The 15065-nt window shown below is 34.5% G+C and overlaps 1 protein-coding gene across 1 annotated transcript in view; it reads left to right on the top strand.

The window, feature by feature from the left end:
* Positions 1-15065, top strand: part of Macrod2 (mono-ADP ribosylhydrolase 2) — a 1899209-nt gene that overhangs the window by 526672 nt on the left and 1357472 nt on the right. The gene's annotated exons all lie outside the window — the stretch shown is intronic.

The raw sequence follows: 15065 nt of genomic DNA, 5'->3' as shown, positions 1-15065 counted from the left end.
TCTCTCCAGCTTTTCATTTTGAGGTCATTTTATATTAACAAACAGTGGAAAAGAATAGTGAAAAGAGACCTCCCATGTATTTTATCCAATTTCTCCTAGTAGTAATATTTTGCATAAGCATAGTGCTCTATCAGTTTTATAGTTTCTATTTAGTCCTTTTTTGTGAGATTAATTTCTTTGACTAGAAGTTCTAATTTTTAATTTGCAAAACTATACTATAATATCACTGCTAATTTATTGACATTAACAGTCAAGATACAGAATTCTTCCATCACTGGAAGATCCCTTTTATTTCCCTTTTATAGAAATGTATAAGTCCCTCCTACCTCACTCCATCCTTAACCATTTTGTCATTTTGAAAATGTAATGGAAATTGATTAGTACACTGTGTGCCTTTGTAATTGGCTTTCTTGCCTCTGCATAATTCTCTGGTGATTTAAACAGGTAGCTGAATCTATCAATAATTGTTTTCTTTTTATTTCTGGGTAATATGCTAGCCACAGTGTGAGTAGATGAGTTTGTTTCACCACTTATCTATTGAAGGACATTAGGGTTGTTTCTACTTTGGGGCTTTTATGAATAAAGCTGCTATAAACATTAATGTAAAGGCTTTTGTGTTAACTTAAGTCTACTTCTTTGGGTTAAATGCTCAAGAGTACAATTGCTGGATGGAATGCTAGTTGCATGATTACTTTTTAAAGAAATTGCAAGAATATCTTCTAATGTGGCAGGAGCACTATACATTTTTACCACCAATATATGCATGATCTGATTTATCTGCATCCTCTGATTTATCTGCATCCTCATCAGCATTATGTATTATCCTTATTTTTTACTTTATCCCTTTTTATAGGTATTACTGATATTACTTTGTAGGTTTATTTACATTTACCATTTCATTTGTTTTGTTATCGGAACATCTTCTTTAGTAAATATTTCTTTATATCTTTTGCCCATTTTCTGATTGAATTTTTTTGTTGCTTTTTACTATTTAGTTTTGAGAGCTTTTAAATATATTCTAGCTGCTAATGCTCTGCTGGATATAGGTGGTTTTTAAATATCTTCTCAAATTTTGAAGTTTGCTTTTCCATTGTCTTAACAGAGGAAAAGTTTTAAATTTTGACAAAATTCAGTTTTCCTTTAATGAATCATGTTTTTCTTTCTTTTCTTTCCTTTCCTTTTCTTTTTGTGTGTGTGTGTTCCTAGATCCCAAAGATTTTTTCCTATTTTTATCCAAAAGTTTTCCCTAGAAGTGTATGATGCATTTGGTGTTATTTTTTGAACATTATGTGAAAGAGGCTAAAGTACACTTTTTTCGTCCATGTATGTTCAAATGCTCCAGCACTGTTATTTGAAAAGGTTATCTTTTCTTCAGTGGCTTTTGTTGCTTTGCCAAGAATTCTTTGGCATATTTTTATGGATCTATTTCTTAGTTCCCTATTGTCTCAATTTCATTAAGATTATATCTATTCCTCCCTTAATCCCACAGTCTTATTCATTTTGTTAATGTGTGTGTGTGTGTGTGTGTGTGTGTGTGTGCGCGCGCGCGCGCGCGCGAATGTGTATAATTTATCATAGGCTACCAGTATTGTTTTGTATGTTCAAATATAGAAATCTTATTTTATTTTGTATCCCTTTATTCTCCCCCATTTATAATATAACTTCTTATGTATTTTCTCTATATTTAAAATCGTATTAGGTTAGGGGTATGTGTGTTAATAGGGATTGATTCCAGGGTCTCATACATGCAAGGCAAATGCTCTACTGCTGAATTACATCTCAACCTTTATTTGTTTATTTTTAATTAATTAATTAATTAATTAAAGACAGGGCCTCTTAATTGCCTGGGCTAACCTCTAACCTGTATCCTCCAGCCTTAGCCTCCCAAGTCACTGGGATTACTGGTATTCACCACTGTGTCTAGCAGGCATGGTTATAATTTTTGCCTTAACCATAACATATAATATAGAACACTCACAAAGTGAAGAAAATCCTATAGATTTCTTATTTCTTATTTCCTTTTTGTTTAGAGAACTTCTTTTAGTCATCCTCACAAGAAAGTTCTGCTAGTGATAAAGTCTGTTAAGAATATCTTGAATCTTCCTTTATTTCTGAAGGATAATTTCATTCGGTCTAGAATTCTGGTTTGACAGCTTTTTTCATTCTGCACTGAGATATATTGTGCCATTCTGCTCTAGCCTTCAAGGTCAAATAAATTTTCAGAACATTAAGTCTGATGTGTTTTGGCATGGATTTCTTTGGGTTTATCCTATTTAGGATTTGTTCAGTTTCTTGAATCTTTAGTCTCTTGCCAAATTTGGAAAATTTTCAGTCTTTTTAAATATTCTTTACCTTGCCTCTTCCTCCTCTACGTTCAGTACTCGGATTATAGGAATGTTAGATTGCTCTGACTTTTTACTTTTGCAGTTTACTTTTTTTCTGTTGGGTTGTTTCTATAATGCTACTTTCCAAATCACTGATTCTTTGCTCTGTGCCTTTCATTTTGCCATTGATTACAATCAGTGAGGTTTTAAATTTTTGTTATTCTATTTTTCAGTTCTAACCCTTCAGTGTTTTTTTTTCTTTATATCTTCTGCTTCTTTCCTGAGGCTTTCTATTTTTGCCTGTTTCAAGTGTGTTTGTAACTGCTCATTGTAGGATTTTTATCATTCTTTGTTACATAATTTTAACATCCATGTCATCTTGGTGTTGACATTTATTACTTGTTATATTTCATTCCATTCAATATATTCTATTGATACCTGGATATTTTTATATTATGTTATGAAACTTTTCATCTTTTTCACCTCCTGTTTAAACTGGATTCCTCTGACTTTGCTCTAGAAGGGGAAGGAGGACATTGCCTCATTACTTCCAGGTAGACCAGGTACCCCATTCAGTCTTTGTTCACACCAGAGGATGGGCCTCTCTATTATTGCTGAGTGTGCACAAGAGTCTGGTTCCTCGGCAGTCTCCGTTGATATCGTGTGTGGAAGTGTGTTAGTCCACTGGGCCATTGTAACTAAATACATTAGACAAATAACTTGGAAACAATAGGAATTTGTCATTCTCATTTACCTCTAAGTCATAGTGGTTGAGACAGCTCTCCATTGTTAGAACCTTTTTTATTTTTTATTGTTTTTGGTTCCTTTAACTCTGGTTGCATCTCTGGACATAGCCCTTTTATTTACTTCCTTTTAGGTAAATCCTTTGAGAGTTCCATCTACTTCCTACCAGGACCATTATGCCAATTTGGTTAAACACAAATTTTTTTAAGTGGAATGACAAATGATATTCTGGGACAAATAACTGTAATTCATAATAAACAAAGGTTCACTCTCTTTCTAATATATAAAAGTTTAAGAAAGCACGACCAAAAGAAATATGGGCAAAGGACATAAAGAAGCTTGTCACAGTAGAGAAACTGCAAAGGTAAATGAACATGTGAAAATATGTTCCTTTATTATTAGAGAAATATATATTAAAACAGCAATAAGATACATTTGATACTTATTAGGTGGGGTCAGATACTTCTTTAGGATGGAAGCATTCACTCTTCTGCTAAAACTTCTGGGTAAGCAACAATTCCTAGCTGATTTCCCCTCAAGAATTCTTCTCAAAGAGAGCAAGCAGCCTTTCCCAAGATTATGTCCCCTCCCTAAGGATGGCCTGCAAGCAATGACTCATGATGTGAGGTGAAAGTCCAACCTCCTTGCCTCCAGGCTGGACAACTCTGAAGGGCTACTTTCCAGGGAACTCAACCCACAACTCAGCATAACACTCAGCATGTGTGAGCCTGTTGGAGCATAGGAATGAATGTGAGTTGCTGTAATCTTTTTTGGAAAGCCATCTCACATAATTACTTGAAAGGAAAACACAATTCTTTTAACTGAACAATCCTAACTTTCAGACTCTGTCTTTCCGAATTGAAGACCATAAAATATTGGGGCATAAAGATGATATGTATTAATGTTATGCAGTACAGTTTTTTATTGGGATAACATAAAATATCCTAGGTATACATCAATAGAGGAATGATCCAACAATAGAGAAGTGATACATTTATGCCCCAAGGTGTTATTGTTCTAAAAAGAATGAGCTAGGTTTGTATCTAGTGGTATGAAGAAGGTGTATAAATGTCAATGATATACTGTATAAAAATAAAAGAAGAAAAATAAGTTATTGATGTGTGTGGGTGTGTGTGCATGTGTGTGTCCTGTTATAACTTATTGAACATCAACAGATACCAGTGAAGATCAACAGATACCCGTGGAGAACGTGTTTATTGGACTTGCTCTTTAGCCAGGACATGCCAGCATGGCCATACTTGTTATTTAGGTGATGATCATTTGGACTGGCTCAGTGTTTGTTCTGATTAGTCAGTGCCTGTGCTGTCCTGGTTGTTAATTATTTTGCTTTTCATCCCTATAAAGTATATTGTCAGCTGACAATTTTTCAAAGCCTCTGTTTGTAGCTGGCTACAGAATCAACGAGGTTTCAATAAACCACATTTCAATAAAACTCATTTGCATTCAGAAATTTGGATGGAAAAGGAAATATTCAATCCAGTTATTACATTGGTATAAAATATGAGTTAGAATTTTAGTTAAAACTTCTATTTATATGTGATAAGCTTTCTGTACATACTCCCACTCCATAATGAATACCATATGTAAGAAGAGAATGATCATCCAAGGGCATAGGCATCTAAGGTATTGGAGCATATATTTAGAAGTACCACATTCAAAAGTCCAGGAAACACTCTTGTAAAACAATGTCAGCACCAGAAATTCATTAAGGAAAGAGAGAGGCACCATTTTGTAAAAAGCTTTGGGCTAGTTGATGGAGTAATAACCATATTTTTGTGTTAGATTTATATGATCTATGTTACTTTTCTTCCAGAGAAAACACAACAGTGAAATGAAAAAAATGTTTTAAAGAAATAGATGATTACTTAAGAAATAAATATATTCAAGTTGGAGTTTGCTCATTTGTATTTGATATGATCTGACATTGTAGAAGGGCAAAGGATCTCATTATTACTCCTTTACAAGAAGGTTTCTCCAATGCATGACATGGCAATTTGTCGCCTTTGTTTGGATGGATTTAGACAAAGCTTGCATCATTTAGTGTTCAGTTCTTTTGACAGTACCTTTTAGCATCCTTCTTATTGTTCCATTTGTGGGTCATTGCAAAGCATTCATGAAGACTTTGTGGTTTAGAGAGCAAGTAAGGCTGTTGTATAATTTGTTGTAATTGCTTAACTTACTCAAATAGTTTAATTTACCTCTGAATATGTTCAGCAGCTTAGAAGAAAGGTGTTTGTTCAAACATGAAATCTTTATAATTAGAAAAAAAATTGTTATATGGGTTTGTGTTATATAAACCTTAGTGAACTTTCTCCTTGCCTAATTTAATTAATCTTTAAATAACATTGGTTTAGTTCTTTGGGGGTGGAGGCAAGGAAAGATTATGCACTGAAAATTAAGGCTTCTCTGAGAAATAGCATGCATTTTTTTTTTCCATGTGAGACTTTTTCCTACTTTTAAATCTCTTCCTAAACAGCTATTCTGCCTGAGGGAGTGGATTAGTTGTATGGTGCCTCTGTCTCAAATTAACCCCCTCCCTATAAACTGCTACAGCCCCAGTCAGCTTTAAGGTTACCAATCCATGGGGGAGTACACTAACTGTTCTTTTTCTAGCTCAATCTATCTTTAAAGTGCCAAGGAGAGATGTTCTGGCAGCATGAAAATCTGAAATTCTGTTTTGCTTCAACAATAAAAAAAGAAAGGAAAAAAGAAGGAAAGAAAGGAAAAAAAGACAAAATTCTCACTCAGGCGTGATTCCCTTTAAACTAGCAATCTTTCCCTGTCCTCTGTCTATCTCTGTGTGTTTGAGGTGTCTCATTAGTGGGTGGTATTCCTGACACAATGCTTTTTAGGAGTTAGGTTTCTGACTAGATTTATGCTACATTTTTAGTGATAAAATTGCATACAAGAAAAATGAAAAATAACCCCAGAGTGTTGAATAATATTGTTAGCTAACCTTCCATGAATTAATTACATTTCTTTTCTTGAAAAAAATCCTATTCAACTTCAATTTCACATTATGTTGCTTTCACACCTACATTGTTAATAGTATAGATATCGAGCCATTACTAAAAAATGAATTTTTTTAGATGGAGTTTGCGCCGGGAAGGAAAACATTGAACAATGAAGACTCTGTATCCCTCCATGCCTACCCAATCTCTTCCCCAGCCCCGTTTAATGATGCTGTGCTCTTCCTTGAAGTTTCCTACTAGACATGGTAGAGCAGTGTACCATCTTTTAGGTTTCCTTGCTTTTTATTTTTCTTACATTTTTTTAGAAAGGGTAAAATTAGTCTGAGTACTGAAAATCACTACTTCTGCCTCTGCTTATATAATCAAAGTAAAATGGAGTTAGGCAAATTTATTTTAGGGGAAATGTATCTGTCTTTTATATGACTAAATTGATAACAGGAATTTAAACCTTAGATGCCAGGACTCCTGTGAATATTACAGACTGTCCAGGGTAGACCTACAAAGGAATTATAATCCTAAATACCACCTTTATGGAAACCTACTTCAGAAAATACAAATGAAACCCATGACAAATGGTTAAAAAGAAAAAGAGAGATAATGCCAAACATTACATCAACTGGGGTTTTTCTCCTCAACTAGTAAAAATGCCAATTCTTTGGAAAACTATCAGTAGATCTAAAACTAGATATACCCCCTACTCTCTGAATAGCAATGTCATTTATAGATGGACAATCAACACAAATGAGAACATACATTCATCAAAGACATGCATGAGAATGTTCATGGAAGATTCCACTAACAGTCCCAAAGCGGAAACAATCAACAGTAGAGTGGAAGAACTAATAATGGCATGTTGTTACATAAGAAATATAGCAAAATAGATAAGCCAACTGTAAGTATATACAATATGGATAAGTTTCACCATCTCAATGTTGAGTGAATTAAACTGAATACCAATGAGAACATGGTGTGTAAGTCAGTTTATATAAATTTCAAAAACAGGCTAAACTGAGTTTTATGGTATTACAAATAAGGATGATGGTTACCATTGTTTTGGGTAGGAGGAATAAGGACAAGAATGGGGCACAAAGGGGCTTCTGGAATCCTACTATTGGTCTCTCTCTCTCTCTCTCTCTCTCTCTCTCTCTCTCTCTGTCTTAATATGGATGCCGGTTACCAGCATATGTCCACTTTATGACTTGTACAATTTTTTTGTATTATTGATTTACTCCAATAAAAGCCACTAAGAAGAAAGAGTAAATAAACAGCTATAGAAATTAAAAGGATTGGCACAAAAAAGTCTGTGGACTTTTTTTCCAACCATGAAAAAGATCAAGAAAAAGATATATGGTTAATACCCATGAAAATTTGAGACTCACAGTTTTAAACTCTCTCAGTGGCCAAGGCTAATTATTTCAAGAGAATGCATGTCAGTCATCACAGTGGCTCCAACTTCACACCATCAGTAGACTCACTTGAGGAACATCGTCAACAATACTTACACCCCAGTCCTTCCTTTAGAAATTCTGGTTTAGTTTGCTTCAGATGGGGCCAGGAGTTTTTATTTTTAAAACACAACTTAGATGATTCTAATGGTTCGTCAAAAAGAAGGAAACAGAATTATGTGATTCATTTTTTATAGCAGCTAAGAATGATATAACTGGTTTACTCCTGTTTCTCCTTCATCCCACTCCAATCCTTCCACGCATCTCCAATTCCAACTGGAAAAGTGTTTCCTAAACTTTGATTTAAGCGCTTGTTAAAAAACTGATTTCTTGACTTTACCCCAAGGATTTTGAATTGTTAAGTTTGAGGAGAACCTTACCCAGAATATACGTTTTTCTTAAGTATCTTATTTGAAGCAGTTGATTCCAGAAGTATACCTTGTGGAAATTCAGGTCTGGAGAAAAATAATACACTAGTAAACAGATATATGTGGTTCAGTTTTTTTTTTTTTTTAATCTTTATGATTGGCCCAATTATCTAGCATTGGTTATTATTAAGTCACTAACAAGTATTAAGGTAATAGATATGGGAAGTGTGTCTCTTTTCATTACTGGGGGCAGTTTTACAGCATCTGTGAATGTGCTGCTTAGCCAATATACATCAGGGAAGTCACAAACTCCCGATGATTGAAGTTGTTTTTAGCACTAATTTATTGTAATCATGGTTAAAAATTGACCTAAAGACTGAGTAATATTCCATCATATTTATAAATATGATGGAATATATATATATACACACACACACACACACACACACATATATACAACATTTTTTTAAATTCGTTCATTTGTTGAAGGGCACCTACGTTGGTTCCACAGTTTAGCTGTTGTGAATTGAGCTTCTATAAATATTGATGTACCATTGTAATATGCTGATTTGAAGTTCTTTGAGTATAGACGGAGAAGTGGGATAGCTGGGTCAAATGGTGAATCCATTCCAAGTTTTCTGAGGAATCTGCATACTGCTTTCCATAATGTTTGCACTGATTTTCATTCCCAGCAGCAGTGTGTCTTCCCCATCCCCCACATCTTCATCAACATTTATTCTTGTTTGTATTCTTGATAATTGCCATTCTGACTGGGGTGGGATGAAATCTTAGTTTTGATTTGCATTTTTTTAATGCTAGAGATGTTAAACATTTTTTTATGTATTTGTTGATCAATTGTATTTTTTCTTCTGTGAAGTGTCTATTTAATAGTTTCTTAGCCCATTTATTGATATGGTTATTTGCTTTTGGTGTTAAGTTTTTTTTTTTTTTCCCTGACATTCGGATGCTAATTCACAATGGGGGAGGCTAGGGAAGAATGGAGTTACTTTAGATTAGGTAGAGGGGAGTGAAGGGAGGGACAGAGGTATGGACACAGGAAGGATAGTAGAATGAATCAGACATTATTACTCTTTGTACATATGTAATTATATGACCCTGGTGATTCTACATCATGTACAATCTGAAGAATGAGAAATTGTACTCCATTATGTATGATGTATCAAAGTATATTCTACTGTCATGTATAACTAATTAAAACAAATGATTAAAAAAATAAATCTAAAGAATACTGGGCTTCCTTACATGTTTATATCATTCTTTTTTATTTATTGTTTTTAAAATATTTGTGCATTATATTTAAACATGAAAGTGAAAGTCACTGGGATATAGTCATACACATATTAGTCTTAATTTAAAAAAATGTTCAACATCTCTAGCATCTAGCATCTATTTAACTAGTCACTAAAGGCTTATTGAATGTCTATTATGTACTTGTACTTGACTTTTGTAGTATCATTTGTTCCCTGTCATTTCACAGATTCTAGGTAGAGACTTGGGAGCAGAAAAGATAAATATCCCAAATGATACAGGACTTTATGCATTTTTGATCTTCCATTTATCAGAATTAGAATGCACATAGGTGTTGGCCAGCTTAAAGTTCTTTGATAGGCATTCTCTTAAAATCAAAAGATAGGATTTGTCAGAAATAGCTTTATCTTATAATTGGGATTATTCAGTCTTTGCAAATTGTAACATGGACTCTTTCTACAATTAAGAAAGACCTATTATTCAAACTCTTACTGACTTTGCTTGTCTAACAGCTTGTCTGTATGCATTAAGTAGTTTCTGTCATTTTGGAAGAAGTTACTTTATTTTCAAGAATGCATAGATATATGAGAACAAAAGGGAAGAAAAGACTATTATCACTCCAGTGAAATGATTAGTTACATTCGGTTTGGAAGTGTTTGCCTAATATTATTTGTCATAGATAGTATTGTATCCCAGGACTTTTGCTATTACTTTGCCACTATTTTGATGGTACTTGGAAGTATCTTAAAAAAGAGGCCAACAATGGGGAGCACAAGAGTATGTTTATTTAATATATTATTTCTATTGTTAAGATATGTCAGTCCCTTCTATATTTCTGTGCAATAAATAAAGTAGTGTGAGTTATCTTAGAGACAGATTGGTGTCTATTTTGAAGGCATCTTGGCATCTAATTTAAATTTTTACAACCTAGAGCAATTGGACTTCTTAAACACTGCTGTTGAGAGACTGATCTAGTACAGCCATTCTGGAAAGCTTTTTGATGGTTTCTACCAAAGCCAAACCTATACCTAATTTATTATCTAGCAATGCCATTCAAGAAAACTGTGTAAATTATTCGCCAGAAGACTGCTAAAGGATCTTCATAGCAGCCAGGTGTGGTGGTGCATACCTGTAATCCCAGTGGCTTGGGAAGCTGAAGCAGGAGGATCAGAAGTTCAAAGCCATCCTCAGCAATTTAGCGAAGCATTAAGCAACTCAATGAGACTCTGTCTCTAATAAAATACTAAAAAGGGCTACGGATGTGGCTCAGTGATTGAGTGCCCCTGAGTTCAATCCCCAGTATCCATCCTCCCCCCAAAAAAGAATCTTCATAGCAGCATTATACATAATGTTGCCAATAGAAACTAATGTCGATCCATATAGAAAAGATAAGTAAATTGAATAAGAATGAACAATCTCTAAGTACACATAGAATGAATTTCACATACATAATATTAGGAGAAAGAAGTCAGATGTAAGGAGTACATCCTGTGTGATTCCACTTAAGAACATGTAATGGACATAATTGAGTGATATTGGCCAAATCATATTGTTATATTGTGTGCATGAGTGAATATGTAAAAACAAACCCCACCATTATGTACAACTGCAATGTACCAATTAAAAAAATAAGAAAAAAACTTTAAAAAATAAGGGGAAAATGGACAAAACTACTCTCATCTGTTAGAAGTCAGGATAGTGGTTATCCTTGTGGGGATGATATAGTGACTGGAAGTGAGCATGGGTGTGGGCTTTGAGGAAATAGTGATGTTATGTTTTTTGATGCTGATTAGAAAAGGGTGTGCAATTAATAAAAATTCATGAGGCTATATGTATTTATGAGAAGTACTCATATATCACTTATACATATATGATATTATTATGTAAGTGATAGTCATGCTACTCCAATAAAAACTTTACACATATTTATAGCATCATGAATTTTATGTAAATTGGATCCAGTTTACTGTTTTTATCCATTCTGTTTATATAACCTATTTTAGAAAATGCAGCCTTACAGAAAAGTAGAGAATAGTATAAATAAAAACAGAATCACTTAGACATCATGAAATAGGCTTTTTTTGCTTAGTGTTTGGTGTGTGGTAAGGAGGTGTTAAAATCTTATGGAATAACATCACAATTTGGTACCATTATACCAGATTTGAATTCTGACTCTGCCCTTGATAAATCGAGTTCTTGGACCTGGCCACTTATACCCTTTCAGACCTTATTTTCTCATGTGAGAACAGGTTGCAATAATTCCTAAGAATGTATGTGTCAATGGTGAGTCTCTGAAGTATATATTATTTTATATAGATTGTTTACAAGTATGCCAACATCATACTTGTAAACAATCTATTGGGGGTTGTCTTTCTCACTCATTATAATATGCTAAATTCCTAGAAGTGTGTCTGACAATAATCATTCCTTATCAAACATTTCTTTATGAATAAATTCCTAAATCAAGAATACTGAAAAAACTATGAAAGTAGAAAACTGTTGCACATTCTTCCTGCTAATATTGTCCTACTATTAATGAAAATCCCCAGAAATCTGTATCTGGCCCTTTGCTGTACCACGCACTATAGTGTAGAATTAAGTTTAATTAACTATCACCATATTGAGGGGAACAAATAAATAAATGTTATTAGAGTATAACCAGGCCTAACATATCATGATATTACCCCTTCTCTAGGAACTTGGGAGTTTATTCACTTATTAATTTTTATATTTATTAATCAAATACTTATGGAGTGTCAGAAATGTCTAAGAAATGATTTCTGTCACTGTGAAGCTCCCAATCTTTTAAGAGGCAGACATTAAGTGCAAATTTATATAAATTTTGTTTCTTCCATTCTCTGAGTATATATGTTTTATGTCAGACAAGACCTGTTAAGAATGTTATGGATGCTGGGTGTGGTGGTATGTGTGTATAATCCCAGAGGCTCAGGAGTCTGAGGCAAAAGGATTGCAAATTCAAAGCCAGCCTCAGCAGCAAGACCCCAAGCAACTCCATTGAGACTCTGCTTCTAAATGCAATATAAAAAACGGGCTGGAGATGTGGCTTGCTGGTTAAGTGACCCTGGGTTCAATCCCTGGTGCCAAAAAAAAAAAAAAAAAAAAAAAGAGAGAGAGAGAGAATGATAATAAAGGATTTGATTAGATCGCAGAGAAATGAGACCTTTTTTTTTTCCATAAATGAACACATTTGTGAAAATCTAGGTTACTTTATTCTTTTAGGATGGTAGATTTTTGGATCCTAGAGAATACTTACTGCTGTTCTTACAATGTTCCTTACCTCACAATAGAATAGACAGTTGGAAAAAATAACCAAACAACTGCGAACAATAATTTGATCTTTACCCAAAAAAGTTGTGGATCATGGTTAAACCCATCTAAAGTCCATCTTTACTTTGGTCCACTGGGAAGAGCAAGACTGAGATGGGTAGGTCCCAGAAGAAATATTCTGAGGCCCAAATAATGGCTTATTCCAGGCATGAGTATCCCACATGTACAATCTCAGCTGTTGCTTGTCTCCCTAGAAATACCGTACAACTTCCATCAGGGCTACTATTCCAGGTTCACAAAAAAGTAGCTTCAACCCATGAAGAACTGACTTTCCTAGAAAGGCCTCATGTATTCAAGGTTCCATAAGGGAGAGAGATAACCGGGATCACCTCTGCTCTCTGTGAGCCAGTACCACTACACCTTAGCAGTCAGGTGCCAGGTCTCTTTAGAACACAGCATATTCTGAGGCTGTCATTCTGTGCTGGTTTACACTCCATATCTTATTTCTTTTTGAAATATGAATTTTTATTAAGAAGAGCACCATCATTTTAGATTTTTGAAAAACACTTTAATGTCTGCCTGAACAGAAAACAGGTGGATTCTCCTATCTGGGCATTCAATTTCTTATGGTATCACACATCACATGTGCTATGGTTTGGATATGGTTTGTGTCTCAAAGGTGTACATGTTGGAAGCTTGGTTCTCAGTATGGTGGTGGGACCTTTAAGAGGTGGAGCCTAGTGAAAGGCCTGGAAGTCATTGGGGATTCAGGTAGTTCTCTTGAGATGGAGTTGCTGTAAAAGCCTGGACCTGACTCCTGAATCTCTCTTTGGCTTCCTCCCTTGTGCTGTGTGATCTCTTGTTCCTACATGTATCCTTGCTGTTATACCCTCTGCCATTAGGCCCTTATCAGAGGTCTGGTTTTAGACTTTCAGCCCTTCAAAACTAAGGGCTAGCCAGCCTGGTGGTGCATGCTTGTAATCCCAATGGCTCGGGAGACTGAGGCAGAAGGATTGCGAGTTCAAAGCCAGCCTCAGCAAAAATGAGGACCTAACCAACTTGGTGAGACGCTGTCTTTAAAAAAAATACAAAATAGGGCTGGGGATGTGTCTCAGTGATCAAATGCCCCTGAGTTCAATCCCTGGTACCTCATCCTACAAAAAACAAACAAACAAACAAAACCTAAGGGCTAATAAGCTCTTTTTTAAATAAAGTTACCCAGCTTCAGATATTTAGTTATAGTAATGAAAAACAGACTAATAACTATAGCCTCCGAAAAAAGCTCATTGTTCACTCTTGAAAAAAAGACTTTAGAGGTTAAACAAAATTTTATTATTATAAAATAGTTTTGACTTCATAGACTCCCTGAAAAATATTGCAGGAATGCCCAGGAGCCCCTGGACCACATACTTGGGAAATGCCAGAAACTCACAATTCTATTTATTCTATGTCACATCACATTTCATCAATTGAGTTTCAATGGATATTCATGCTTTTAACAATCCCATTTTAAATAAAATAATTCACTAATTTTCATATATATATACATCTTATAAATACATATATTAGTATTTATTATAAGTGTAGGAAAACTTTATAATTCCTTATTAGCTGGAGCTTTATTTGGATGAGGAATGTGTTAAATATAATCCTATTTATTTTTAAGTGAATTTTTTTTAATTTCATTTTTTTAATTGACACATAAAATCATGCATAATTAAATGTAATTTTAAAAAGGAAATGTTCTACACAGGTCAGTGAACTTTATAATAATGGCACATTATTGCTCAAATTCAGTGCAATAAAGGTACCTAAGCAAATATTTATCTTTCTGCTGGATGATGCTTTTAATACTGCAATTAAGTATATAGAACTTGTTGGAAGAAAATTTCATTTCTATTAAAATGCCTATGTGTATTATAGGCACCTAAATAAGTAGTTGCCTTTGTTATTACATTGGTTAGCCGAGATTATATGCATTTTGTAAAATAATGAATTTTTTCATAGGCACATGATTATTTAGGCTGTGTGCATCAGGAACAGGTACCAGTACACTGATTTCCTAATTCAGATTTTCCACCCCCGTGATTAGTATTTATGAAAGAGAAGAAAGGATGTCATTACTTGTTCCTCAAAATGACACAGAGAGGCTTATACTGCTTGAGCAGAGGCTTCAAATTGTGCATATTTCAGTCCATGTTTTGATGTGATTTGATAGCCAATAGCAACAGAGCTGCCGCTCTTCATGGGTGATTAAAAACAAAGGGAATGAGATGGCATGAACCACAAAGCCCTGCTGCCACCTGACAGATTTTTTTTTTCTCAGATTCAAGGAAGCCCTTATGAGAGGTTCTTTATGTGAGCCTGGTTCCCTTGCCAGAGTCTATTTCAATTTTTTTTTTTTTTAATCTCTGCTACTGGTTTCAAAATGTAACTGCCATGTTCAATATGCCTCCAGAGCTGCTAATGGCACAGTTGCTTTGGGGAGCTGGTTGATTAATTCAGACAATGCAAAATATGGAGGTCCCAAGTCAAGAACATGTGACAGGACTTTGCCTTATTTGGATATAATTAAAAGGTTGGATCAAACGTAACTGTGACACTTTCCAATGACATTTGTACTTTCTATTTGCA

The sequence above is a fragment of the Callospermophilus lateralis genome, chromosome 3 (assembly GCF_048772815.1).
Source record: "Callospermophilus lateralis isolate mCalLat2 chromosome 3, mCalLat2.hap1, whole genome shotgun sequence".
NCBI lineage: Eukaryota > Metazoa > Chordata > Mammalia > Rodentia > Sciuridae > Callospermophilus > Callospermophilus lateralis.
Note: the sequence above shows the minus strand (reverse complement) of the source record. Positions and strands in the feature narration are given on the sequence as shown.